Source organism: Arachis stenosperma, chromosome 4 (assembly GCF_014773155.1).
Source record: "Arachis stenosperma cultivar V10309 chromosome 4, arast.V10309.gnm1.PFL2, whole genome shotgun sequence".
NCBI lineage: Eukaryota > Viridiplantae > Streptophyta > Magnoliopsida > Fabales > Fabaceae > Arachis > Arachis stenosperma.
In genome coordinates this window covers 78,148,833-78,175,163 of record NC_080380.1, presented here as the reverse complement: position 1 = coordinate 78,175,163, position 26,331 = coordinate 78,148,833, and the positions used below count along the sequence as shown (strand labels likewise).

Sequence of the window (26,331 nt, the reverse complement as noted above, 5' to 3'; positions counted from 1 at the left end):
TCTTATTTGGCATTAGCCCCCGCCTATGTTCTAATTGCCTTGATATCTTTGTTATAGGCTTAATTTTCTTTCTTTCTTTCCTTTTGGGTTGGCCACCAATACGGAAGGAAAGGAAAGTTTCTAAATGGGGCAACAAACAAGTCATCCGCACAACCTTTTAAAGGAGCTCATCAATTGTAGCAACCCGTCCACCTTGCTCTTCTTTGTATGCACCGAGGACGGTGCAAACTTTTCAGTGTGGGGAGGTCGTCCGACCGATCGGCGATTTTGGGTGACAAATTTCTAATCCCAACACTTTTGCATTTCATTCTAGGATTTTAGGATTTTTACTTGCATTTTCTTATTTTTGCATATGTATACACAATAAGCTTAGTCAAAATAATGAATTTTTCAAGATTTCTATCTATAGGGCACACCAATTGATTTGAGTGAAAACTTTTCATAGAACTTGCTTGAAATATATATATTGTGGATCATGTTTTTGAGCTAAGAACACAAGCTTGTGAGATTTGAGCCTAATAGTGTGGTTACATCTTATAACCACTTATTTTCCATTCTTGTGTGCATTATTCTCTTTCTATGATTGTAATCTTTGATTTGTTTGATTCTTTATGTCCATTATTTTGTGTATTCACGCATTTGTATGATTGAGGCCATTATTCCATTAGCCCACTTAACCAAATAGCCTACCTTTTACTCTCCATTGTTAGCCAATTTTGAGCCTATGCTTAACCAACTTATTCTCATTTTAGCACATTACAAGCCCACGGCGGAAAACCAATGAAAAGTCCTTGTTTGGATCTTTGATTAGTCTAGGCTAGTGAGAGTGTTTACTATTCAAAGTTGTTGAGGCTTGGGAACATTGGGTGAATAAAAGGGTAGTTTTGTATTGTTATTAGAAATATTGGGAATTGGGTACATGCTCATGTATTAATCAAATGTTAGACCTTATGCATTGATGTTCTTGCATATAGAAAGAAAAAAAAAAGAAAAAGAAAAGAAAAATAATATAGAAAAGAAAAAAAATAGAAAAAGAAAGAAAAAGAAAAAAATAATAAAAAAGGGACAAAATGCCCCAAAGCAAAGTGTAGCTTAATAAGATCAATGCATATGTGTTGTGAAACGAAAAGGGATACATGAGCATGTGAAAAAGTGAGAAATGGGTAGTTAGGTTAGAACTTAATTGTATAAGATGTCATAGGTTAGGTGGGAAGTCTAAACTTATCAAAGATTCAAATTCCAAGCTCACTTAACCAAATATGCATCCTACCTTGACCCTAACCCCATTACAACCTATGAAAAGACCTCATGATATATGTATGCATGCATGAAATATTTGTTGATTGTTAGAAGAAGAACAAATCTTGGAAAGCATGATTAGGGAAGAATTGAGTGAATCAACCCTAAACACTTGAGCGAATAGAGTGCAAATACATCCGGTAAGGGTTTGATGCTCAATTACATGTTTCCACCAATGATCATCTCCTTTCATGCAAGTTTGTAAAAAATATTTAATAGCTCAATTCAATTGTGGTTTGGCACGGTTGTTAATACCTTTTGCCCTTGTGCTTACATATGCTTCTTGGGAATTAATTTATTTTGACCAAGCAATTGCATTCATGTAGATAGTTGCATATAGGTAGATTGCATTTAGTAATTTTCATTGAATAAATGTTGATCCCTTTGCTTTCTCTTGGTTTAAGCATGAGGACATGCTTGGTTTAAGTGTGGGGAGGTTGACAAACCCCATTTTGACGGTTCATCTTGTATTGAATTTAGGAGATTTTATCACCTTTTACCCACATTTATTCAATGAAATAGCATGGTTTTATAACTTCTCCTTTAATTGTGCTTAAGAGTGAAAACATGCTTTTTAGGTCTTAAAATGAATAAATTTAATTCACCTTGATTCCATTAGATGCCTTGATATGTTTGTTAAGTGATTTAAGGTTTAGGAGGCAAAGATTGGATCAAGGGAATGAAGAAAGAAGCATGAAAAGTTGGAGAACTCATGAAGAAATGAAAGAACCGGAAAGCTGTCAAGCCGACCTCTTCTCACTTAAACGACCATAACTTGAGCTACAGAGGTCCAAATGATGCGGTTCCAGTTGGGTTGGAAAGCTAACATCCGGGGCTTCGAAACAATATAAGATTTTCCATAGTTGCTACACGGATGGTGGCGCGCACGCGCAAAGTACGCGCACGCGCCGTTGCTGTCATCTGGTTCACTTAATGCAACATGTGGCCAGCGATTTTAGAAGCCTTGTGGGCCCAATCCAACTCATTTCTGATGCTATTTAAGTCAAGGATTGAAGGGGAATCAATATACTTTTCATACTTTAGAAGTTAGTTACCAATTAGTTTAGTTTAGTAGTTAGAGTTAGTTTCTAGAGAGAGAAGCTCTCACTTCTCTCTAGAATTAGGATTAGGATTAAGTTTAGTTCTTAGATCTAGGTTTTAATCTTTGCTTTCTTCTACTTCTACCTTTCAATTCTTTGTTGTTACATTCATTCTTCTTCCATTCTTTTATTGTAATTTCCTTTATGTTGTTCTTATACTTTGTTGTAGATCTACTATTGTTCCTTCCATTTCCTTTCAATTCAATAAGAGGTAATTCATAATAATTGTTCTTCTTTGCTTTTCTATTGTTGATCTCTTGCCTTTGTAGTTAGATCTCTCTTTAATTCTTGCAATTTATGTTGTTTACTTTTGTTGCCTTTTATGTGTTTGTTGAAATGTCTCTTCTAGATATAGTATAGATTTTGTTCCTCTTGGCCTAGGTAGAGTAATTAGTTACACTTGAGTTATCTAATTCCTTTGTTGATTGGTAATTGGAGAGATTGCTAATTGATTTGAATGCCTCTAAAGCTAGTCTTTCCTTTAGGAGTTGATTAGGACTTGAGGAATCAAATTGATTCATCCACTTGACTTTCCTCCATGGTTAGAGGTTAACTAAGTGGGAGCAATGAACAATTCTCATCACAATTGAGGAGGATAACTAGGATAGGACTTCTAGTTCTCATATCTTGCCAAGAGCTTTGTTAGTCGTTAGTTTATTTCTTTTGCCATTTATATTTCTTGTCTAAAATCTCAAAAACCCCAAAACAACTCAAACCAATAACAAGACACTTTATTGTAATTCCTAGGGAGAACGACCCGAGGTTTGAATACTTCGGTTTATAAATTTTAGGGGTTTGTTTTAGTGACAAACAACTTTTTGTATGAAAGGATTAGTGATTGGTTTAGAAACTATACTTGCAACGAGAATTCATTTGTGAATTTCTAAACCGTCAAAAATCCAATCGTCAGGACTTCATCCTTCTTCTCTGGAAAAGAATACTAGCATGCCACGCCAGTAGTTGGCTTGCCATGCGCTTTGACAATGCATGATTGAGTCCCTCTGGCGTGCCACGCTTAGTGTTCAAGTGGCACGCCTATGGTTGTTTCGCCTTGGCGTGCCATGCTTAAGTTCCAAGTGGCATGCCCAATCTTCTTCTTCCTTGTGAACTTGTGTTGGCGTGCCACGCCTTCAAGCTCAAGTGGCATGCCCAGTCTTCTTCTTCCTTGTGAGCTTATGCTGGCGTGCTACGCCTTGAACTCAAGTGGCACGCCCTAGGCACGAGCAAGGTTAGTGTGCCACGCCTTCAAATCCAAGTGGCATGCCTAGTATTGAACCTTCAACTTTCTTCTCTGGACTAATGAACTGGCGTGCCACGCCTTCGAGTTCAAGTGGCACGCCCATTGTTTATAATGGAGTTGGTGTGCCATGCCAGCCTTCAAAAGTTCTCTTTGGAAAGTATAGCTGGCGTGCCACGCTTTGCCCTAGCGTGCCACGCCCATAGTAAAGCTCCATAGAATCTCTTCTGGTTTTGTCAACTGGCATGCCACGCCCTATTGCTAGCGTGCCATGCCAATATAAACTTTTTCTCTTTGCTCTCAAGATTTGTTAACTAGCGTGCCATACCCCTTAGCTGGCGTGCCGCGCCCATTCAATTTGTGGGCGTTTGCACCAAGTGGCACGCCCAGCTCACACGCCCAGCTTTTTTTTCTTGTTTTCTCCTTCTTTTATTGCTCTTTTTACCTGAAATTCAATAAAACGCATTTCAAAGCAATGTACTATAAGGGAAAGAGGTAGATGATGCAAGTCATCACCTATGGCCATTGACAGTGAGATACCTCTGTGTTTTCTCATCCATAAGCTCCACATGACCATAAGGGAAAACTTTGATGATTGTGAAGGGCCCTGACCATCTGGTTTCAGCTTCCCTGGGAAGAATTTGAGCCTTGAGTTGTATAAGAGAACCTTTTTGCCTTCTACAAACTCCCTTCTTGATATCTTTTGATCATGCCATTTCTTTGTTTTCTCCTTATAAATCTTGGCATTTTCATGGGTTTGAGTTCTGAATTTTTCTAGTTCATTCAGCTAAAACAACGTTCTTTCCCCCAACAGCTTGAATATCAAAGTTTAACATCTTTATAGCCCAAAATGCTCTATGCTCAAGCTCCACAGGCAAATGACAAGCTTTTCCGTACACCAATTGGTATGGAGACATGCCAATAGGTGTCTTAAAAGCTGTTCTATAAGCCCACAAAGCATCATCCAACTTCTTGGACCAATCTTTCCTTGAGTTCCCAACAGTCTTCTCAAGGATCCTCTTGAGCTCTCTATTTGAAATTTCAGCCTGACCATTGGTTTGTGGATGGTATGGGGTGGCTACTTTGTGCTTAACACTATATTTGAGGAGGAGTGTCTCTAGTTGCTTGTTGCAAAAGTGACTTCCCCCCATCACTTATAAGAGCTCTTAGAACCACAAACTGACTAAATATGTTCTTCTTTAAGAAATTGATCACCACTTTGTTGTCATTAATTGATGTTGCTATGGCCTCTAACCATTTGGACACATAGTCCACAACCACCAATATGTAATTGTTTGAGTATGAGGGTGGAAAAGGTCCCATGAAGTCAATCCCCCAAATATCAAGCAACTCTAACTCCATGATGAACCTCTGTGGCATCTCATTCTTCTTGGGTAAGTTGCCAGCTCTTTGACACTCATTGCACCTTATAACTAACTCCCTTGCATCTTTGAATATAGTAGGCCAGAAAAATCCATATGGCAAAACCTTGGCTGTAGTCCTCTCTCCACTAAAGTGTCCTCCATAGGTAGACCCATGGAAGTGCCAAAGAACCTCTTGTCCTTCCTCATGAGAAGTGCATCTTCTTATAATTCTGACGATGGCCAAATTGCATAGGTTAGGAATTTGATTATCAAAATGGAATTGGCATTGTAAGTATAGTCCTAACCCAACTAATTGACCATCAATCAAATGTTATTACAATTCAAACCAAATATAAACCAAGAGCAATTAAACTCCCGGGTCATCTCCCAAGGAATCACTTAAGAGGCAATGAGTGTGCAAATTCCGGTTGTAGTGATCAAGGGGTTGTCAACGAAGAAATGAACATATAAAGCAATAAAAGAACATGCAAAATTGTAATGATTGAACCAATAAATAAATTAAAGAACCGACTATGTAATATAAACAAGTAAAGTATAAAAGAAATTAACATAGCAATGTATGGAAAATTGAAAGCATAAAAAGGGGTCTTGGCTTGGAGTGAGCTAAGGATCCTTTCCTTGTGGGAACCACAACAATGCCAATTATGTTGGATTAATCTCACTTGATCAACCCTCACATCGGAAGGTAAGTTAAATGAGCATAAGTGTTCTTAACCCGTAAATCCTAAATTTCTTGCTAATTGCCTTAGCAACAACTTAGCGTTAGTGGGAACAAGAACAATTAACAATCCAAGGATTGGGCATTCCAACTCTAGGAACCTAATTGCTCACTTTACCTAAGCCAAGAGACAAAAATTTAGCCTAAAACCATGTTTGACATTTTGTCAAAGACTTCGTGGGCAAAAAGCTTAAATGTGAGGAAAATAAGAAATGACTTGAAACCAAAAGCAATAATTGATCTTACTCAACAAGAATAGCATAAGAAAGCATAGAACAAATATCAAACATCAAATTCATCAACAAGAAAGTGAAATTGCAAGAGAGAAGCAAAGTTGAACTATAACTTGAATTAGAAGAAAGAGTAATGACAATATAACTATAAAGAGTAATAACAAGAGAATAGTTACAAAGAGATTAGCAAAATCCAATGATCAAAAATGGAAATGGAACTTGGAATGTAAATCCTAATAAAACCCTAATGGAGAAGATAAGAAAACTTAGAGAAAACTAAAACTAAAAACTTTTATTCTACTCCTAAAACTATGCTAATGCTATGCTATGTTATGTCCTTCATTCCCCTTCCAATATGAGCTAAAAGACTTCAGAAATGGGGCCCCAAATCCTGGAAATTGCGAGTCACGTGCTTTTCTAATGAGGTCATGTGCGGACACCTGTGCGGACGCACAGACGTGTGCATCCGCACACCTTGCAAAATTTCCAACCTGTACGTACGCAGAAGTAGCTATGCACACGCACACTAGGCGATGCTTGATGGGACGTGCAACGCGCTCGAAATAATCCACGCGCTCTACTTGGACTCCTGTGCGAACGCACAAGAGGCTATGCGCATGCACAGGTCTCTGAGCTCATTTCCTTTGATTCTTCAAGTTTCCTCCACTTTGCAAGCTCTTCTTCCATTTTTTTCATCCCAGTCCTACCTTATACACCTGAAAATCACTCACAAACACATCAAGGCATCGAATGGAAGGCAAATGGAATAAAAATAGACCAAACTAAGCACAAAAGAGCATATTTTCATAATCAAACACAATTTGGGAGGAAGATTCAAAACATGCTATTAAAGGGAATAAGTGCAAGTTTATATGATGAAATCTATTCAATTCTAACCGAAATTCATCATCAAATATGGATTCATCAATTCTCCCAGTCTTAAACACTAGCATGTCCTCATGCTAAACACACTCAAAGGAGATAGATGAAAGGGAAAATGACTTATGCTATATACTACTTAAATGCATGCAACTATCCTAAGGCTAATAGCCAAAATGTGCTACGACGAGAGTTGGTAGAAACAAACCATGAAATTCCAATCCATCACAAGAAAGCTTAAGGGCCAATGCAAAGGGGATATGCATTAAGATCAATGTCCAAAGAATTGAATCAGAATTTTCAAAATTATTCTATCAAACAACTTGCAAGAAGATAAAATATAAGGAGCAAGAACATAGAATTGAGCGATCGAACCCCTCACCGGATGTGTATCCACTCAATTCACTCAGTGTTTAGGGTTGAACCACTCAATTCTCCTTTTATCATGCTTTTCAAAGATTTGCAAGTCATCTAACAATCGACTAGTATTTAATGTATGAATAACAAATATCATGAGGTCTTTAGAGGGATGTAATGGGGCTAGGGTTCAGGTAGGATGAAATATGGCTAAGTGGACTTGAAGAATTAGTTCTTTGATTAGCTTGAGTGTCCACCTATTCCTATATCACCTATTGATGACATGTCATCATGTCATGTTTTTCTATACTTTTTCATACAAGAAATTGATGGTTAGTGCTTAAATATTTAATGCTTTTGTGCTTAAATAGTATACTTCCTTGATCTTTTGATTTTATAAATTTTGTAGGAAATAAGTGAAAAAAGAAGCAAAATAGCACAAAATCAGCTCAAAAGAAGAAAAGAAGGATTTTGGGGCACACTTTGAAGTTGAGCACGCTTTGGAACCTTAGGCCACGCTTTACCCATGATCATGAAGCCATGGCATGCATTAATGCCTTATGCATGCATCTAATTATTTAATGCCATCATGAACCATGGCGTTAAAAAATGTGAACGCTAACGTTCATTAATTGGCATTGCTAATAAAGAATGCATGCAAGTAATATTATTTCAATACTTTGCCAAGGTATTAATGAAAGCATGCATACATTTAATTATTAATGCCTTATGCATGCATCATGAGTTGATGAATGAAAGCATGCATGCATGAAATATTTAATTACTAATGCATTTAATTGAGAATGAATTGAATTAATGCAACGTTAATGCATTAGTAAGTAATATGATGCATTCAACATTTAATGCCAATGAAAGAAATTGATGAAGGCCAGCGTTCAAAGATCCAAACGGAGTGCCCAAGAGGGGAACAAGTAGGGGTGGCAAAACGGGTCGAGCCCGCCGGGCCGATCCGCAAAACCCGCTAAAAAAGGCGGGTCGGCTAGGATTTCGAGCCCGCCAAATTAAAAAAACCCGCCAAACCCGCACCGCCAAATTGACGGATTTTGGCGGGGCGGGGCGGGCCGGTCCGCGGGGCCGAAGCTTTATATTTTTCTTTTTTTTTATTAAGTAAAATAGTGGTTACTATTATAAAATTAATAATTATAGAATTTTTAAACACTTTTTTTTTATTTTTTGTTTTTATTCTTCTTTTAGTTATTAACTTTATTTATTTTATTTTACAATTTTGTATATATGCTCAAATTATGTGACTTATTTTTTAAAATAAAGATGATTTTATTGACAAATATTATTTTGAACAATTTTATTGAAGTTAAAAATTAAAAAAAAAATAGTAAACAAATTATATTATAATTTGATTATTTTTTATTTGTATTTTATTTTTTAATTATTATTTTTTGGTTAATTTTAATGAATTTTATTTTTCAAAAAAAAAAAAAAAGAGTCAAGCGGGCTAGCCCGCCAACCTGCCAATCCGCCATAAAGCGGGGCGGGCTAGCATTTTGAACCCATTTTAGTTGGCGGGGCGGGCCGGTCCGCCCCGTTTATGAGGCGGGCCTAGGCGGGGCGGGGCGGGTTGGGGCGGACTGGCCCGCTTTGCCACGCCTAATAACAAGGCATAGCGCTCGAAGATCCCAACGGAGCGCTCATCTATCAAGGCCAGCGTTCAATTAATTGAGCGCTACGTTCAAAAATTTGAAGGTTTTCGGGCATGGCTCATGCAAGGAAAGCAAAGCGCGCAAGGGAAGCATGTGAACGCTACGTTCACAAATCTTAACTGAGCGCTACACCAAAAGGGAACGCCCAAGGGACGCAAAGGCCCACGCCAAGGATCGAAGAGGGAATCAAGCGCCCAAGGAATATCACTCACTAAGGGAGCGTGACGTTCACTAATAAGTGAACGCTAGAGGAGGCCACATGCACACAAGGAGCACCGAATTGACACGCCACAAAAGTGAACGCAACAAAGGTACAAGAAACAATTAGATTAGGAATTTCATTTTAATTGTAATTTATTTTCAATTTCATTTTCATTTTCATTTTGTAAAAAAGCTTATAAAAAGGCATCAGTTTCATTTAAAAAAAAAAAGAGGCTGGCTCTGCTAGAGAGCAATAGGAGTAGGAGTAGAATAGAAAGCTCTTTGTTTAAATTTTCCTTTGTGAACTTGAGAATTGGAAATTAGATCTGGGTTTTCTTTTCTTTTCTGTTTCATTTTCCCTCCTCTGCAATTTCCTTTTTGTTTTGATCGAGAGAGCAATTGAGCTCTTGGCTTTCTTTCTGTTTTTGCTATTTCATTGAAATTGTTTATTTCTCTTTGAGATTTTAGAATTGATCTAAGTCTTCTCGCTGATTTACTCTTTTGCACTTCTACTTCTCTGAAATTTTTACATTTCTGTTCTTGATTCAATTTGATTTACTCTTCCTACAAGTTTGAGATTCTGTCAACTGTTCTAAGTTCTAATATACTGCTTCCATTTAATTTTCCAGCTCCCAGCCCCCTTTACATTTTGCTGCAATTTACTTTTCTTGCTCTTTAAGTTTTTGTCCAATCTATATTCCCTGTTCTTTAAGTTTCAGTCAATTTACTTTCTGCACTTTTAAATTCCTTGCAATTTACATTCTGCTGGTCACTTTTCATTCAATTCACCAATGTTAGCTTGACTAGACTAATCACCCACTAAAGTTGCTCGATCCATCAATCTCTGTGGGATCGACCTCACTCTTGTGAGTTATTACTACTTGATACGACCCGGTACACTTGCCGGTGAGTTTGTGTGGAAATCTAATTTTCACCTCATCACCTATATACGCATAACACTATAACCTATCTACCCATTTCCTTTTTTTCCCATCTCACCTCACTCATACATTTTCTTTTCAAACATGGCATATGCATCCTTTATTTAATTCTTTATTTTATACTTTGTTATGCACAAGTTTTTTTTTTGAAAAGCAAAATTTGAACTATGAATGCATATGTCTTCATTAATGAAATGCATGAGTATTACCCGATTGCCAAAAATATTTTTCACAAAAAGCTTATGCCTCCATCACCAATGTTTCTCAAAATTTCTCCACACTTAGACTTTACACACTAATCCACCCAAGCTAATTAAAGAGTAATTCGGGGACATCAATGGTTTTTCGCTTAAGGGGAGTAATGTGCTATCATTAGAACAAAAGGGAATTCATAGGCTCAAAGGGGTTCACAAAGGTGCATGCAAGGGTTGGCCGTATAGGTTAGTGGGTTTATCATAAAAAATAGCCTCAATCATGCTAAATGTATTCAAACACAAATACAGGACATAAAGAATCATTCAAATCAATGATCACAATAAAAAAGGAGTAATAATCACACACAAGAACAACATTATTGTTGAAAAGATGCAACCATCTATTAAAGCTCAGGACTCACAAGGTATGTTATTCGAGCTCTTTTCCATGTTCTACAAACAATTTAATCCAAGCAAGTTGACAAACATAATATTTCCTTCAATTCAATCAATGGTACGCCCTAGAAAAGACTTCATGGAAATTCCTTTGTGTTTCACCAACTTATTCATTATAACATGCAACATGCAAGTGCTAACTACTAAATATCCATAAACAATAAATAAATATTTACAAGCAACCAAATGAGATAAAATAGACATAATACTCAAAATAAGGAAAAAGTACTACAAGAAACATTGCAAAGTGCCTTGAAAAGAGGGGCCACCTTCAGTTGGTGGACTCAGAAGTGGGTTGGTCAACTGCGTCATACTCCTCCCCCGATATGTCGGATAAAGCTCTAGGAGGCGAGCCGGGGTCTCTTCCTTCTAGCCTTGCCGCTATCCACTCAAAACGCTTTTGCTCCAAATTCTCTTTGCGGTAGATATCGTGCAAGATGTCTTCGAATACTTCTGGAAGAGAACGGAGAAAAGGTAAAGCAGTTGAAAAAGTTGGTAGACTTGGTGGTGGTGTTGTGGATGTCTTCCTCTCAGAGGGTGTGGTAGTTGTTGTTCTCTCCAAATCTCCCCTCGGGATGTACTTGTTGCCTTTTGGGACCCTGAACATGATGTCTCTCGGGCGCCACTCTACCCCCGCTGCTGTTGCTAAATGCATCAACATCGATGGAAAAAGGGTGTTGATGATCTTTTTCTCAATCGGTTTCCATATAAATGTGCATAATAAAGGTATAGTGGCTATATTCTTGCTTTCCATGATAGCCCAAAGTAGCAACACAGTCTTAAATCTCACATGGATAGCATAGGTGTTGGGAATGATGTAGTCCGCCATAATTTGATGCCATATACGAGCTTCGGCATTTAAATCGGAGTAAGCTATGGTTGCGGGAACATAATTTCTCCCCTTGCTATACTCCCATGAGGCACCGGGACGGCCAATTTTCTTAAGTATGGGAGTCAAGGACATCCTCCCCTTGGACACACTCGCCTTGATCCTTGAATAGTCATCATGCTCGGGCAGAATATGGGGGATCTTCAAAATAGTTTCAATAGCTCGGTTGGAGCTATCCAACCTCTTGCCCCGGAGGAATACTGACTCCGCTTCCCAATCTTGGTAGTTGGCGTAGAATTCCCGCACCATGGTTTCATTGACTTCAATTGGGTCTTGCTCTAAGAACTCCCAATGAAGTGACGCGATTTGCTCATGGATGACCGTTTTGTACTTGATTGGAACTTTAAGCGTCCGTTCCCAATAGATTGGCCTTTCCTCAAATTTGCCATATCGGAACTCGGCTTTTTGGTTGATCAAGGTGTCTGGGTTATCGCTCGGACGATCCATGAAGTATGGTCTTGATGCGTGGGTTGTAGGTTCCACAACCGACAAAGCAACCGGTTTTTTATCATTCTTTCGCATCCTAAAAAAAAAATAGAAAATATCAAGGTCATAGGACAACAACAAACTTAGAACAATGAGGAAGCACTTAATTAAGTGAAGAAACTAAATCCTTAGTTGGAAGTTTGAAAATAGTGTGATTCATAAGAATGGCGGTGTGTATATCCCAATGGTGCGCGCGGTTGGAACATACACACCGGCCGCACACAACCGCAATCACACTCTTAAGGCAATTCAAAGTACAAAACTTCGTAACTAAGTGCCTAAGTTGCACATATAAAACATAGAAATGGAAGCAACTTCAAGCAAGCACCAAAAATGAATTGTCAATTGTTCATCCTCAACAAGTGGTAATCACATAGACAATGCTCTCAATTCCAAACCCAAAAGATGTTTGATCAAGACACCATCAAAAGTTGAACATTCGTAAAGTGATTACTCAAGTTAAATTCCAAGATGAACAATGAGACTCTAATTTTACCAACATAATGCATGTACTATTAAAGTCACCCATTAATAAGATACACAATCTTGGTAACACATGGGTGGCTGAACTCAAAGTATACCAACAATGAAATGCATTGGCAAAGCAATGTGATCAACATCAAAATTCGCAAACGAGTTTGCACAATTTATACAATATGCCTAACCAAAGATAAATTGAAAGCATATGATGGCCAAGCCATATGAATCAAGAAAAATGTTCAATGAGGCATTATATCAAACATGTGGTATGCAATGTGCAAGGGCATCACAATTAAGCTCAAAATTGATCAAAATCAACCCAATAATCAAGCAACAACACTTTGAACTACAAAGAAACAATTAAGAAAGCAACATATTTAATCTAAGCAAATATAAAGGAAATGGAAACAAATGCAAGAATATAAACATAAAAAGAAAGGAAAGTAAAAAAACCTTTGATATAGAGGTTGAAGAACTAGTGGGGAACAATGGCACTTCTTATAGCCACTGCGAATTCACGGCGGTTGGGTTCGCCGAAAAGAGCACTGGAGGAGAAAGCTCACCGGTGGTGAAAAGAGAAAAGACAAGAGAGGGAAAAGAAAAGAAGAAAAGAGAGGAGAAGTAAGAGAGAGGTATGGATGGTGGTCGCCGGTGGTAGGTTGACGGCGGCAGCAGCCAGCGGCGGGCTGACCGGTGAGACTGGGCGGAGAAGAGAGGAAGAGGGCAGCCAAGAAAAAGATAGGAAATGAAAAGAAGGCTGCCTCTCAACAGGGTAGCTTGCTCTATTAACGCCCAGATCGTGACCTGTGCGGACACACAGAAGTGAAAACTTAGAGAAGGTGTGAACACACACAGCGTGCAAACGCTGCAACCAGAGAGGTTGGAAAAGGATGTGCGGGCGCACAAGAGTGTGCGCTCGCACAGAGGAACGCTTTTTTTTATGTGTGGACAAAAACAGGTGTGCGTGCGCACACAGGTCCGTGCGCACGCACAGAGGGTGAGAAAGAGGTGTTGTTCCCACGCACAGGTCGTTCCCTTGCCCCCACCAGAGGGGCTAACAAAGGGTGTGCGGGTGCACACATCTGTGTGGCCGCACAAATGAAGCAAAAAGGGACTCATGCGTACGCACGCAGGTGTGCGCACGCACAGATCAGAGAAAAGGGGACAGTGCGCACGCACAGGCTATGTTGACACTGCGACCAGAGGGCATGTTAAGTCTTGTGCGGACACACAGGCTTGTGCGGCCGCAGAGATGGCTAAAAATGCAGAGTTGTGCTCACGCACAGCTTGGTGCGTACGCACATATGCCCTATTTCAGAGTTTTCTTTTCTCTTCAAAACTAAGGTTCCCAACCTTAGCACACCAACATATCAATCCCATATCATCCAAACAAGCACAAAATCATTGTCCACAAGTGATTCAACTTATACAACTCAAAATTATCCAACCAAATCTAATCTAAGCATTATATCACAAGAAAACAAATAATTCAAAAAGCTATAAACAAGAGATAGAGCTAGAAAAATGTCACCATGGTGGGGTGTCTCCCACCAAGCACTTTGGTTTAAAGTCCTAACTTGGACTTGCATGGCTTCATTGGTCACTTAGGAAGTTCCCCAAGGAGGAAAATCTCCAACTCCTTGTCTTGCTTTGGTTGAGCATGATCCTTTGAATTTGACTCCTTTGCACTATCCTCTTTTCCTGCTCCTTGCCATCTTCACTCACTTTGTCTTCAACTATGTCGCATCCAAAAACAGAGTAAGCTCCGAAAATGGGCTTGTCAAACTCCTCCAAAATGAACTTGACTAACTTGCCATCCGACTCAAAAGAATAGACTCCCGAGTGTGCATCTCATTTGAAATGGGCCGTCTTTAAGAATGGTCATCCAAGGAGTATTGATGATGGCTTGGTTGAGTTAATAGGAGGGGTCTCCAATATGTGAAAATCAGCTGGAAAGAGCAATCCTTGAATATTGACAATTACATTCTCTGCAATCCCCACAACTAACACAATACTCTTGTCGGCTAACACAAATCTCGCCCCAGATCTCTTAAGAGGTGCTAAGTTCAATCTCTCATAGATGGGGAGTGGCATGATGTTCACACATGCCCCCAAATCACACATACAGTCCATGAACTTAGTCCCACCAATCAAACAAGTGACCAAACATGGGCCGGGATCATTATATTTTTTAGGAAGTAAAGAAGAGATAGAGTCATCTACCGGCTTTTTGTTGAGGTTTCCAAGCTTGTCTTTGTGAGTACAAATATCCTTGAGAAACTTGGCATATTTCGGCACTTGTTGAATGGCTTGGAAGAGAGGGACGGTAACTTCAACTTTCTCAAAAACTTCCACCACAGTGGGGTCAAGATCTTCTTACTTCTTTGGTTTCTTAGCTATATTTGGGAATGGAATGGGCAAAGGCTCTTCAAGCAAGGTCTTTCTCTTTGGCTCCTTGACTTTCAGTGGTTCTTTTTCATCTTTATCAATATTTTCATCTTCACTCCTCATCACCTCTACTTCATCTCCTACCTCCTCATCGTTTATCTCCTCATTCAACTTTGAAGGTATAGCCACATTCTTATAAAAATTAGTACCACTCCTAAGAATAATGACATTTATGCTTCCTTTAGGATTGGGTTGAGGTTGGGAGGGTAAACTGCTTGAGGTTGAAGCTTGTTGGGTGCTTTGTGTGGGTTGAGGAGGGAGAGTCAAATGGGTAAGGGCTTCGGCTATTGTACCCATGTAAGCATCTTGTTTCTTATGGAACTCTCTTTGTTCTTGTATGAAGGTATGGATTGTGTGATTCATGTGGGATTGATTGGAGGGAAGGGCTTGGTTAACTTGAGTAGGATTGGATCTACTGTTTGGATGTTGATACTTCACTTAAGATGGAGGTTGTGGGGGTTGTTGGTATGGATGTTGGTATTGTGGTTGGCCTTGGGGGTGTTGATGGTAGTAGACTTGAGCATTTTGATTGGGTTGAGCTTGGGGGGCTTGATTCCACCTTTGGTTTGAGTTATCTCTCCACCCTTGGTTTTGATTACCCCCATGTGGGTAGGGTCCTTGATTGTAGTTGGGTCTTTGTGGGTAGGGGTTAGCCACCGCTGACATGCGAAATTGTGATCACTACTTTTCACAACTCAAATAATCCCTAGTAATGGCCCCAAAGACTTGGTGCTCAATACCATGGCATAAACACAACTTCGCACAACTAACCAGCAAGTGCACTGGGTCGTCCAACTAATAAACCTTACGCGAGTAAGGGTCGATCCCACGGAGATTGTTGGTATGAAGCAAGCTATGGTCACCTTGTAAATCTCAGTCAGGCAGACTCAAATGGTTATGGGTGATATATGAATAAAACATAAAGATAAGGATAGAGATACTTATGTATTTCATTGGTGAGAGCTTCAGATAAGCGTATGAAGATGCTTTGTCCCTTCCGTCTCTCTGCTTTCCTACTGTCTTCATCCAATCCTTCTTACTCCTTTCCATGGCAAGCATTATGCAAGGGTTTCACCGTTGTCAGTGGCTACCTCCCATCCTCTCAGTGGAAATGTTCAACGCACCCTGTCACGGCACGGCTATCCAGCTGCCGGTTCTCGATCATGCCGGAATAGAATCCAGTGATTCTTTTGCGTCTGTCACTAACGCCCCACAATCGCGAGTTTGAAGCACGTCACAGTCATTCAATCATTGAATCCTACTCAGAATACCACAGACAAGGTTTAGACCTTCCGGATTCTCTTGAATGCCGCCATCAATTCTAACCTATACCACGAAGACTCTGATCTCACGGAATGGCTGGCTCGGTTGTCAGGCAAGCGCTCGGTTGTCAGGCGATCAACCATGCGTCGTGTATCAGGAATCCAAGAGATATTCACCCAATCTAAGGTAGAACGGAGGTGGTTGTCAGTCACACGTTCATAGGTGAGAATGATGATGAGTGTCACGGATCATCACATTCATCAAATTGAAGAACAAGTGATATCTTGGAATAAGAACAAGCTGAATTGAATAGAAGAACAATAGTAATTGCATTAATACTCGAGGTACAGCAGAGCTCCACACCTTAATCTATGGTGTGTAGAAACTCCACCGTTGAAAATACATAAGAACAAGGTCTAGGCATGGCCGTGAGGCCAGCCCCCAATGATCTAAGAACTAGGTGTCCAAAGATGATCTAGAGATCTGAAGTGATCAAAAGATGAAAAATACAATAGTAAAGGTTCCTATTTATAGGGAACTAGTAGCTTAAGAATTACAAAGATGAGTAAATGACATAAAAATCCACTTCCGGGCCCACTTGGTGTGTGCTTGGGCTGAGCATTGAAGCATTTTCGTGTAGAGACTCTTCTTGGAGTTAAACGCCAGCTTTTGTGCCAGTTTGGGCGTTTAACTCCCACTTTGGTGCCAGTTCCGGCGTTTAACGCTGGGAATTCTGAAGGTGACTTTGAACGCCGGTTTGGGCCATCAAATCTTGGGCAAAGTATAAACTATCATATATTACTGGAAAGCCCAGGATGTCTACTTTCCAACGCCGTTGAGAGTGCGCCAATTGGGCTTCTGTAGCTCCAGAAAATTCACTTCGAGTGCAGGGAGGTCAGAATCCAACAGCATCTGCAGTCCTTTTCAGTCTCTGAATCAGATTTTTGCTCAGGTCCCTCAATTTCAGCCAGAAAATACCTGAAATCACAGAAAAACACACAAACTCATAGTAAAGTCCAGAAAAGTGAATTTTAACTAAAAACTAATAAAAATATACTAAAAACTAACTAAATTCTACTAGAAACATACTAAAAACAATGCCAAAAAGCGTATAAATTATCCGCTCATCACAACACCAAACTTAAATTGTTGCTTGTCCCCAAGCAACCGAAAATCAAATAAGATAAAAAGAAGAGAATATGCAATGAATTCCAAAAACATTTATGAAGATCAGTATTAATTAGATGAGCGGGGCTTTTAGCTTTTTGCCTCTGAACAGTTTTGGCATCTCACTCTATCCTTTGAAATTCAGAATGATTGGCTTCTTTAGGAACTCAGAATCCAGATAGTGTTATTGATTCTCCTAGTTAAGTATGATGATTCTTGAACACAGCTACTTTATGAGTCTTGGCCGTGGCCCAAAGCACTCTGTCTTCCAGTATTACCACCGGATACATACATGCCACAGACACATGATTGGGTGAACCTTTTCAGATTGTGACTCAGCTTTGCTAGAGTCCCCAATTAGAGGTGTCCAGGGTTCTTAAGCACACTCTTTTACCTTGGATCACAACTTTATTTCTACCCTTGCCTTTTGGTTTAAAGGGCTATTGGCTTTTTCTGCTTACTTTTTCTTTTTCTCTTCTATTTTTTTCGTTTTTCTCCTTCTTTTTTTTTTCGCTTGCTTCCCCTTTTTTGTATTCACTGCTTTTTCTTGCTTCAAGAATCATTTTTGTGATTTTTCAGATCCTCAGTAACATGTCTCCTTTTTCATCATTCTTTCAAGAGCCAACAACTTTAACATTCATGAACCACAAATTCAAAAGACATATGCACTGTTTAAGCATACATTCAGAAAACAAAAGCATTGCCACCACATCAAAATAATTAATCTGTTATAAAATCTGAAATTCATGCAATTCTTCTCTTTTTCAATTAAGAACATTTTTCTTAAGAAAGGTGATGGATTCATAAGACATTCATAACTTTAAGACATAGACACTAAGATACTAATGATCATAAGACACAAACATGGATAAACATAAAGCATAATTTTCGAAAAATTGGAAAGTGAAGGACAAGGAGATTAAAGAACGGGTCCACCTTAGTGATGGCGGCTTGTTCTTCCTCTTGAAGGTCTTATGGAGTGCTTGAGCTCCTCAATGTCTCTTCCTTGCCTTTGTTGCTCCTCTCTCATGATTCTTTGATCTTCTCTAATTTCATGGAGGAGGATGGAATGTTCTTGGTGCTCCACCCTTAGTTGTCCCATGTTGGAACTCAATTCTCCTAGGGAGGTGTTGATTTGCTCCCAATAGTTTTGTGGAGGAAAGTGCATCCCTTGAGGCATCTCAGGGATTTCATGATGAGAGGGGTCTCTTGTTTGCTCCATCCTTTTCTTAGTGATGGGCTTGTCCTCATCAATGAGGATGTCTCCTTCTATGTCAACTCCAACTGAATAACAGAGGTGACAAATGAGATGAGAAAAGGCTAACCTTGCCAAGGTAGAGGACTTGTCCGCCACCTTATAGAGTTCTTGGGCTATAACCTCATGAACTTCCACTTCCTCTCCAATCATGATGCTATGAATCATGATGGCCCGGTCTAGAGTAACTTCGGACCAGTTGCTAGTGGGAATGATTGAGCGTTGGATAAACTCCAACCATCCTCTAGCTACGGGCTTGAGGTCATGCCTTTTCAATTGAACCGGCTTCCCCCTTGAATCTCTCTTCCATTGGGCGCCCTCTTCACAAATGTCAGTGAGGACTTGGTCCAACCTTTAATCAAAGTTGACCCTTCTAGTGTAAGGATGTTCATCTCCTTGTATCATGGGCAAGTTGAATGCCAACCTTACATTTTCCGGACTAAAATCTAAGTATTTCCCCCGAACCATTGTAAGCCAATTCTTTGGGTTCGGGTTCACACTTTGATCATGGTTCTTGGTGATCCACGCATTGGCATAGAACTCTTGAACCATTAAGATTCCGACTTGTTGAATGGGGTTGGTAAGAACTTCCCAACCTCTTCTTCGAATTTCATGTCAGATCTCCAGATATTCACTCTTTTTGAGTTTGAAAGGGACCTCGGGGATCACCTTCTTCAAGGCCACAACTTCATAGAAGTGGTCTTGATGCACCCTTGAGATGAATCTCTCCATCTCCCATGACTCGGAGGTGAAAGCTTTTGCCTTTCCTTTCCTCTTTTTAGAGGTTTCTCCGGCCTTAGATGCCATAAATAGTTATGGAAAAACAAAAAGTAATGCTTTTACCACACCAAACTTAAAAGGTTTGCTCGTCCTCGAGCAAAAGAAGAAAGAAGAGAGTAGAAGAAGAAGAAATGGAGGAGAGGGATATGGCTTTGTGGTTCGGCCAAAAGGGGAAGAAGTAGTGTTTAGGTTGTGTGAAAATGAAGGAGTGAAGATGGGTTTATATAGGGGTGAAGAGAGGGGTAGGGTTCGGCCATTATGGGTGGGTTTGGGAGGGAAAGTGGTTTGAATTTGAATGGTGAGGTAGGTGGGGTTTTATGAAGGATGGATGTGAGTGGTGAAAAGAATAGTGGGATTTGATAGGTGAGGGGTTTTTTTGGGGAAGAGTGGTAGAGGTGATTGGTGAATGGGTGAAGAAGAAGAGAGAGGGTGGTGGGGTAGGTGGGGATCCTGTGGGGTCCACAGATCCTGAGATGTCAAGGAAAAGGCATCCCTGCACCAAGTGGCGTGCAAAAATGCATTCTGTGCCAATTTTGGCGTTAAACGCCGGGCTGGTGCCCATTTCTGGCGTTTGACGCCAGCTTCTTGCCCTTTTCTGGCGTTTAACGCCAGTCTGGTGCCCCTTTCTGGCGTTAAACGCCCAAAATGGTGCCAGACTAGGCGTTAAACGCCCAACTGCTACCCTTACTGGCGTTTAAACGCCAGCAAGACCTTCCTCCAGGGTGTGCTGTTTGTCTTTCTGTTTTTCTTTCTGTTTTTGCTTTTTCAATTGATTTTGTGACTTCTCATGATCATCAACCTACAAAAATCATAAAATAACAAAGGGAAATAGATAAAATATAACATTGGGTTGCCTCCCAACAAGCGCTTCTTTAATGTCAGTAGCTTGACAGAGGGCTCTCATGGAGCCTCACAGATACTCAGAACAATGTTGGAACCTCCCAACACCAAACTTAGAGTTTGAATGTGGGGGTTCAACACCAAACTTAGAGTTTGGTTGTGGCCTCCCAACACCAAACTTAGAGTTTGACTGTGGGGGCTCTGTTTGGCTCTGATTTGAGAGAAGCTCTTCATGCTTCCTCTCCATGGTGACAGAGGGATATCCTTAAGCCTTAAACACAAAGGATTCTTCATTCACTTGAATGATCAGTTCACCTCCATCAACATCAATCACAGCCTTAGCTGTGGCTAGGAAGGGTCTGCCAAGGATGATGGATTCATCCATGCACTTTCCAGTCTCTAGGACTATGAAATCAGCAGGGATGTAATGGTCTTCAATCTTCACCAAAACGTCCTCTACAAGTCCATAAGCTTGTTTTCTTGAGTTGTCTGCCATCTCTAGTGAGATGCTTGCAGCTTGTACCTCAAAGATCCCTAGCTTCTCCACTACAGAGAGAGGCATGAGGTTCACACTTGACCCTAAGTCACACAGAGCCTTCTTGAAGGTCATGGTGCCTATGGTGCAAGGTATTGAAAACTTTCCAGGATCTTGTTTCTTTTGAGGTAATTTCTGCCTAGACAAGTCATCCAGTTCTTTGGTGAGCAAAGGAGGTTCATCCTCCCAAGTCTCATTACCAAATAACTTGTCATTTAGCTTCATGATTGCTCCAAGGTATTTAGCAACTTGCTCTTCAGTGACATACTCATCCTCTTCAGAGGAAGAATACTCATCAGAGCTCATGAATGGCAGAAGTAAGTCCAATGGAATCTCTATGGTCTCATTTTGAGCCTCAGATTCCCATGGTTCCTCATTAGGGAACTCATTGGAGGTCAGTGCATGCCCATTGAGGTCTTCCTCAGTGGCGTTCACTGCCTCTTCCTCCTCTCCAAATTCGGCCATGTTGATGGCCTTGCACTCTCCTTTTGGATTTTCTTCTGTATTGCTTGGAAGAGTACTAGGAGGGAGTTCAGTAATTTTCTTGCTCAGCTGTCCCACTTGTGCCTCCAAGTTTCTAATGGAGGACCTTGTTTCAGTCATGAAACTTTGAGTGGTTTTGATTAGATCAGAGACCATGGTTGCTAAGTCAGAGTGGTTCTGCTTAGAACTCTCTGTCTGTTGCTGAGAAGATGATGGAAAAGGCTTGCCATTGCTAAACCTATTTCTTCCACCATTATTGTTGTTGAAACCTTGTTGAGGTTTCTGTTGATCCTTCCATGAGAAATTTGGGTGATTTCTCCATGAAGAATTATAGGTGTTTCCATAGGGTTCTCCCATGTAATTCACTTTTTCCATTGAAGGGTTCTCAGGATCATAAGCTTCTTCTTCAGATGAAGCGTCCTTATTACTGCCTGGTGCAGCTTGCATTCCAGACAGACTTTGAGAAATCAAATTGACTTGCTGAGTCAATATTTTGTTCTGAGCCAGTATGGCATTCAGAGTATCAATCTCAAGAACTCCTATCTTCTGATTTGTCCCATTGTTCACAGGATTCCTTTCAGAAGTGTACATGAATTGGTTATTTGCAACCATTTCAATTAGTTCTTGAGCTTCTGTAGGCGTCTTCTTCAGATGAAGAGATCCTCCAGTAGAGCTATCCAAAGACATCTTGGATAGTTCAGAGAGTCCATCATAGAAAATACCTATGATGCTCCATTCAGAAAGCATGTCAGAAGGACATTTTCTGATCAATTGTTTGTATCTTTCCCAAGCTTCATAGAGGGATTCTCCTTCCTTCTGCCTGAAGGTTTGGACTTCCATTCTAAGCTTACTCAATTTTTGAGGTGGAAAGAACCTTGCCAAGAAGGCATTGACTAGCTTTTCCCAAGAGTTCAGGCTGTCTTTAGGTTGTAAGTCCAACCATATTCTAGCTCTGTCTCTTACAGCAAAAGGGAATAGCATAAGTCTATAGACCTCAGGGTCAACCCCATTAGTCTTGACAGTGTCACAGATTTGCAAGAATTTAGCCAAAAACTGATGAGGATCTTCCAATGGAAGTCCATGGAACTTGCAATTCTGTTGCATTAGAGAAACTAATTGAGGCTTAAGCTCAAAGTTGTTTGCTCCAATGGCAGAGATAGAGATGCTTCTCCCATAGAAGTCGGGAGTAGGTGCAGTAAAGTCACCCAGCACCTTCCTTGCATTGTTAGCATTGTTGTTATTTTCGGCTGCCATAGGTTCTTCTCCCTTGAAGAATTCTGTTAGGTCCTCTACAGAGAGTTGTGCTTTAGCTTCTCTTAGCTTTCGCTTCAAGGTCCTTTCAGGTTCAGGGTCAGCTTCAACAAGAATGCCTTTGTCTTTGTTCCTGCTCATATGAAAGAGAAAAGAATAAGAAAATATGGAATCCTCTATGTCACAGTATAGAGATTCCTTTAGGTGTCAGAGGAACAGAAAAATAGAAGGAAGAGGTAGAAAAATTCGAACTTAGTGAGATAGAGTTCGAATTGTGCATTGAGGAGGAGTGGTACTCCATAAATAGAAGGATGTGAGAAGAGGGGAAGAAATTTTCGAAAATTAAGTAAAAGATTTTTTTAAAAACATTTTGAAAAAGATTTTGAAGAAGATATGATTGAAAACTATTTTGAAAAAGATGTGATTAAGAAGATATGATTTGAAAAACAATTTAAAAAGATTTGATTTTAAAAATAAATGACTTGCCTAACAAGAAAAGATATGATTGAAACATTAAACCTTTCTCAACAGAAAAGGCAACATACTTGAAATGTTCAATCAAATCATTAATTGTTAGCAAGTATCTTTGAAAAAGGAAAGAAATTGATTTTGAAAAAGATTTGATTGAAAAGATATGATTTGAAAAAGATTTAATTTTGAAAAACTTTGAAAACTTGAAAAAATTTGCATGAAAAACAGAATCTTCCCTCTTGTGCCATCCTGGCGTTAAACACCCAGAATGGTGCACATTCTGGCGTTTAACGCCCAAAATGCTACCTTTTTGGGCGTTAAACGCCAGTTTTTCCTTTTTCACTGGGCGTTTTGAACGCCCAGTTTTTCTGTATAATTCCTCTGCTGCATGTACTGAATCTTCAGTTCCCTGTATTATTGACTTGAAAATAGAACCAAGATCAAATAAACAATGCATGCAAGACACCAAACTTAAAATAAGACACTAGACTCAAACAAGAAACACAAAATATTTTTTGTTTTTATGATTTTGTAATTTTTTTGGATTTTTTCGAAAATTAAGTGGAAAAGTAAAATAAAGATATCAAAATTCTTAATGAGAATCCTAGGAATCATGCAATGTTATTTAGTCTAAAGAAATTAGACATGGAAAGCCAAGCTTCAGCAGGACATTGCATTCAAGAGCTAAATTGATGAGAATCAATCAGCTTTGGTGATAATAAGATCATCGCCTTGAAACACTAGAATTCATTATTAAGAACTCTGAAAAATACCTAATCTAAGCAACAAGATGAACCGTCAGTTGTCCATACTCGAAACAATCCCCGGCAACGGCGCCAAAAACTTGACATGCGAAATTGTGATCACTACTTTTCACAACTCAAATAATCCCTAGTAATGGCCCCAAAGACTTGGTGCTCAATACCATGGCATAAACACAACTTCGCACAACTAACCAGCAAGTGCACTGGGTCGTCCAAGTAATAAACCTTACGCGAGTAAGGGTCGATCCCATGGAGATTGTTGGTATGAAGCAAGCTATGGTCACCTTGTAAATCTCAGTCAGGCAGACTCAAATGGTTATGGGTGATATATGAATAAAACATAAAGATAAGGATAGAGATACTTATGTATTTTATTGGTGAGAGCTTCAGATAAGCGTATGAAGATGCTTTGTCCCTTCCGTCTCTCTGCTTTTCTACTGTCTTCATCCAATCCTTCTTACTCCTTTCCATGGCAAGCATTATGCAAGGGTTTCACCGTTGTCAGTGGCTACCTCCCATCCTCTCAGTGGAAATGTTCAACACACCCTGTCACGGCACGGCTATCCAGTTGTCGGTTCTCGATCATGTCAGAATAGAATCCAGTGATTCTTTTGCGTCTGTCACTAACGCCCCACAATCGCGAGTTTGAAGCACGTCACAGTCATTCAATCATTGAATCCTACTCAGAATACCACAGACAAGGTTTAGACCTTCCGGATTCTCTTGAATACCGCCATCAATTCTAGCCTATACCACGAAGACTCTGATCTCACAGAATGGCTGGGTCGGTTGTCAGGCGAGCGCTCGGTTGTCAAGCGATCAACCATGTGTCGTGTATCAGGAATCCAAGAGATATTCACCCAATCTAAGGTAGAACGGAGGTGGTTGTCAGTCACACGTTTATAGGTGAGAATGATGATGAGTGTCACGGATCATCACATTCATCAAGTTGAAGAACAAGTGATATCTTGGAATAAGAACAAGCTGAATTGAATAGAAGAACAATAGTAATTGCATTAATACTCGAGGTACAGCAGAGCTCCACACCTTAATCTATGGTGTGTAGAAACTCCACCGTTGAAAATACATAAGAACAAGGTCTAGGCATGGCCGTGAGGCCAGCCCCCAATGATCTAAGAACTAGGTGTCCAAAGATGATCTAGAGATCTGAAGTGATCAAAAGATGAAAAATACAATAGTAAAGGTTCCTATTTATAGGGAACTAGTAGCTTAAGAATTACAAAGATGAGTAAATGACATAAAAATCCACTTCCGGGCCCACTTGGTGTGTGCTTGGGCTGAGCATTGAAGCATTTTCGTGTAGAGACTCTTCTTGGAGTTAAACGCCAGCTTTTGTGCCAGTTTGGGCGTTTAACTCCCACTTTGGTGCCAGTTCCGGCGTTTAACGTTGGGAATTCTGAAGGTGACTTTGAATGCCGGTTTGGGCCATCAAATCTTGGGCAAAGTATGGACTATCATATATTGCTGGAAAGCCCAGGATGTCTACTTTCCAACGCCGTTGAGAGTGTGCCAATTGGGCTTCTGTAGCTCCAGAAAATCTACTTCGAGTGCAGGGAGGTCAGAATCCAACAGCATCTGCAGTCCTTTTCAGTCTCTGAATCAGATTTTTGCTCAGGTCCCTCAATTTCAGCCAGAAAATACCTGAAATCACAGAAAAACACACAAACTCATAGTAAAGTCCAGAAAAGTGAATTTTAACTAAAAACTAATAAAAATATACTAAAAACTAACTAAATTCTACTAGAAACATACTAAAAACAATGCCAAAAAGCGTATAAATTATCTGCTCATCACAAGCCAATGTAGTGTCCTCTTGGATTTGAGGGCACTCATCGGTGTAGTGAGTAGTACAAGAACAAACACCACATATCCTTGACGGTCCTTCGGTCCTAGGAGGTTGAGGTGGGGCATTTATCAAAGCTTGAGGGATTTGTTGCTTTTGGGTGATTTGCCTCAACAAAATTGTCATCTCACCAATGGTCTTAGTCAAAATAGCATCTCCGGAGGGAGAAACCTCGCTCACAACTTTTGGTTGTATACTTCTAGCCCTAGAGTGTTGAGTAGAATCCGCTAGGTCCAATATAACTTCCCATGCTTCTGCTGCGGTTCTATTTTTGGTCAATGATCCTCCGCTTGTGGCATCCAAGAGAAGCTTATCTTGGTGATGTATTTCTTGACAGAAATAACTGATCAAAACCAACTCATCTATCCGGTGGTGAGGGCAAGCTTCCAGCAACTTCTTAAATCTCTCCCAATATTCATACAAAGTCTCCCCATCTTGTTGCACAATGCAAGAAATCTCTTTTCTCAGCTTGTCTGTTTTCTGGGGAGGGTAGAACTTCTCCAAAAATTCTTTTCGCAACAAGTGCTAATTGGATCTAACTTCCCCCGGTTGAGTATAAAACCATTCCTTCACTTTTCCTTCCAAGGAGAAAGGGAAAGCGAAGACCAACACCGCGGCTTCATCCGCTCCATGTCTTCTTGCAGTTGCACATGCAACTTGGAAATCCTTAAGGTGT

The 26,331-nt window shown here is 40.0% G+C and overlaps 2 non-coding genes across 2 annotated transcripts; both read left to right on the top strand.

The window, feature by feature from the left end:
* Nucleotides 1–22,046: 22,046 nt before the first annotated feature.
* On the top strand, nt 22,047–22,154 carry LOC130977777 (small nucleolar RNA R71). The gene has a single exon (XR_009085453.1). It is a non-coding gene; the product is annotated as a small nucleolar RNA R71 (small nucleolar RNA).
* Nucleotides 22,155–26,019: 3,865 nt separating this feature from the next.
* On the top strand, nt 26,020–26,126 carry LOC130978264 (small nucleolar RNA R71). The gene has a single exon (XR_009085917.1). It is a non-coding gene; the product is annotated as a small nucleolar RNA R71 (small nucleolar RNA).
* Nucleotides 26,127–26,331: the final 205 nt, after the last annotated feature.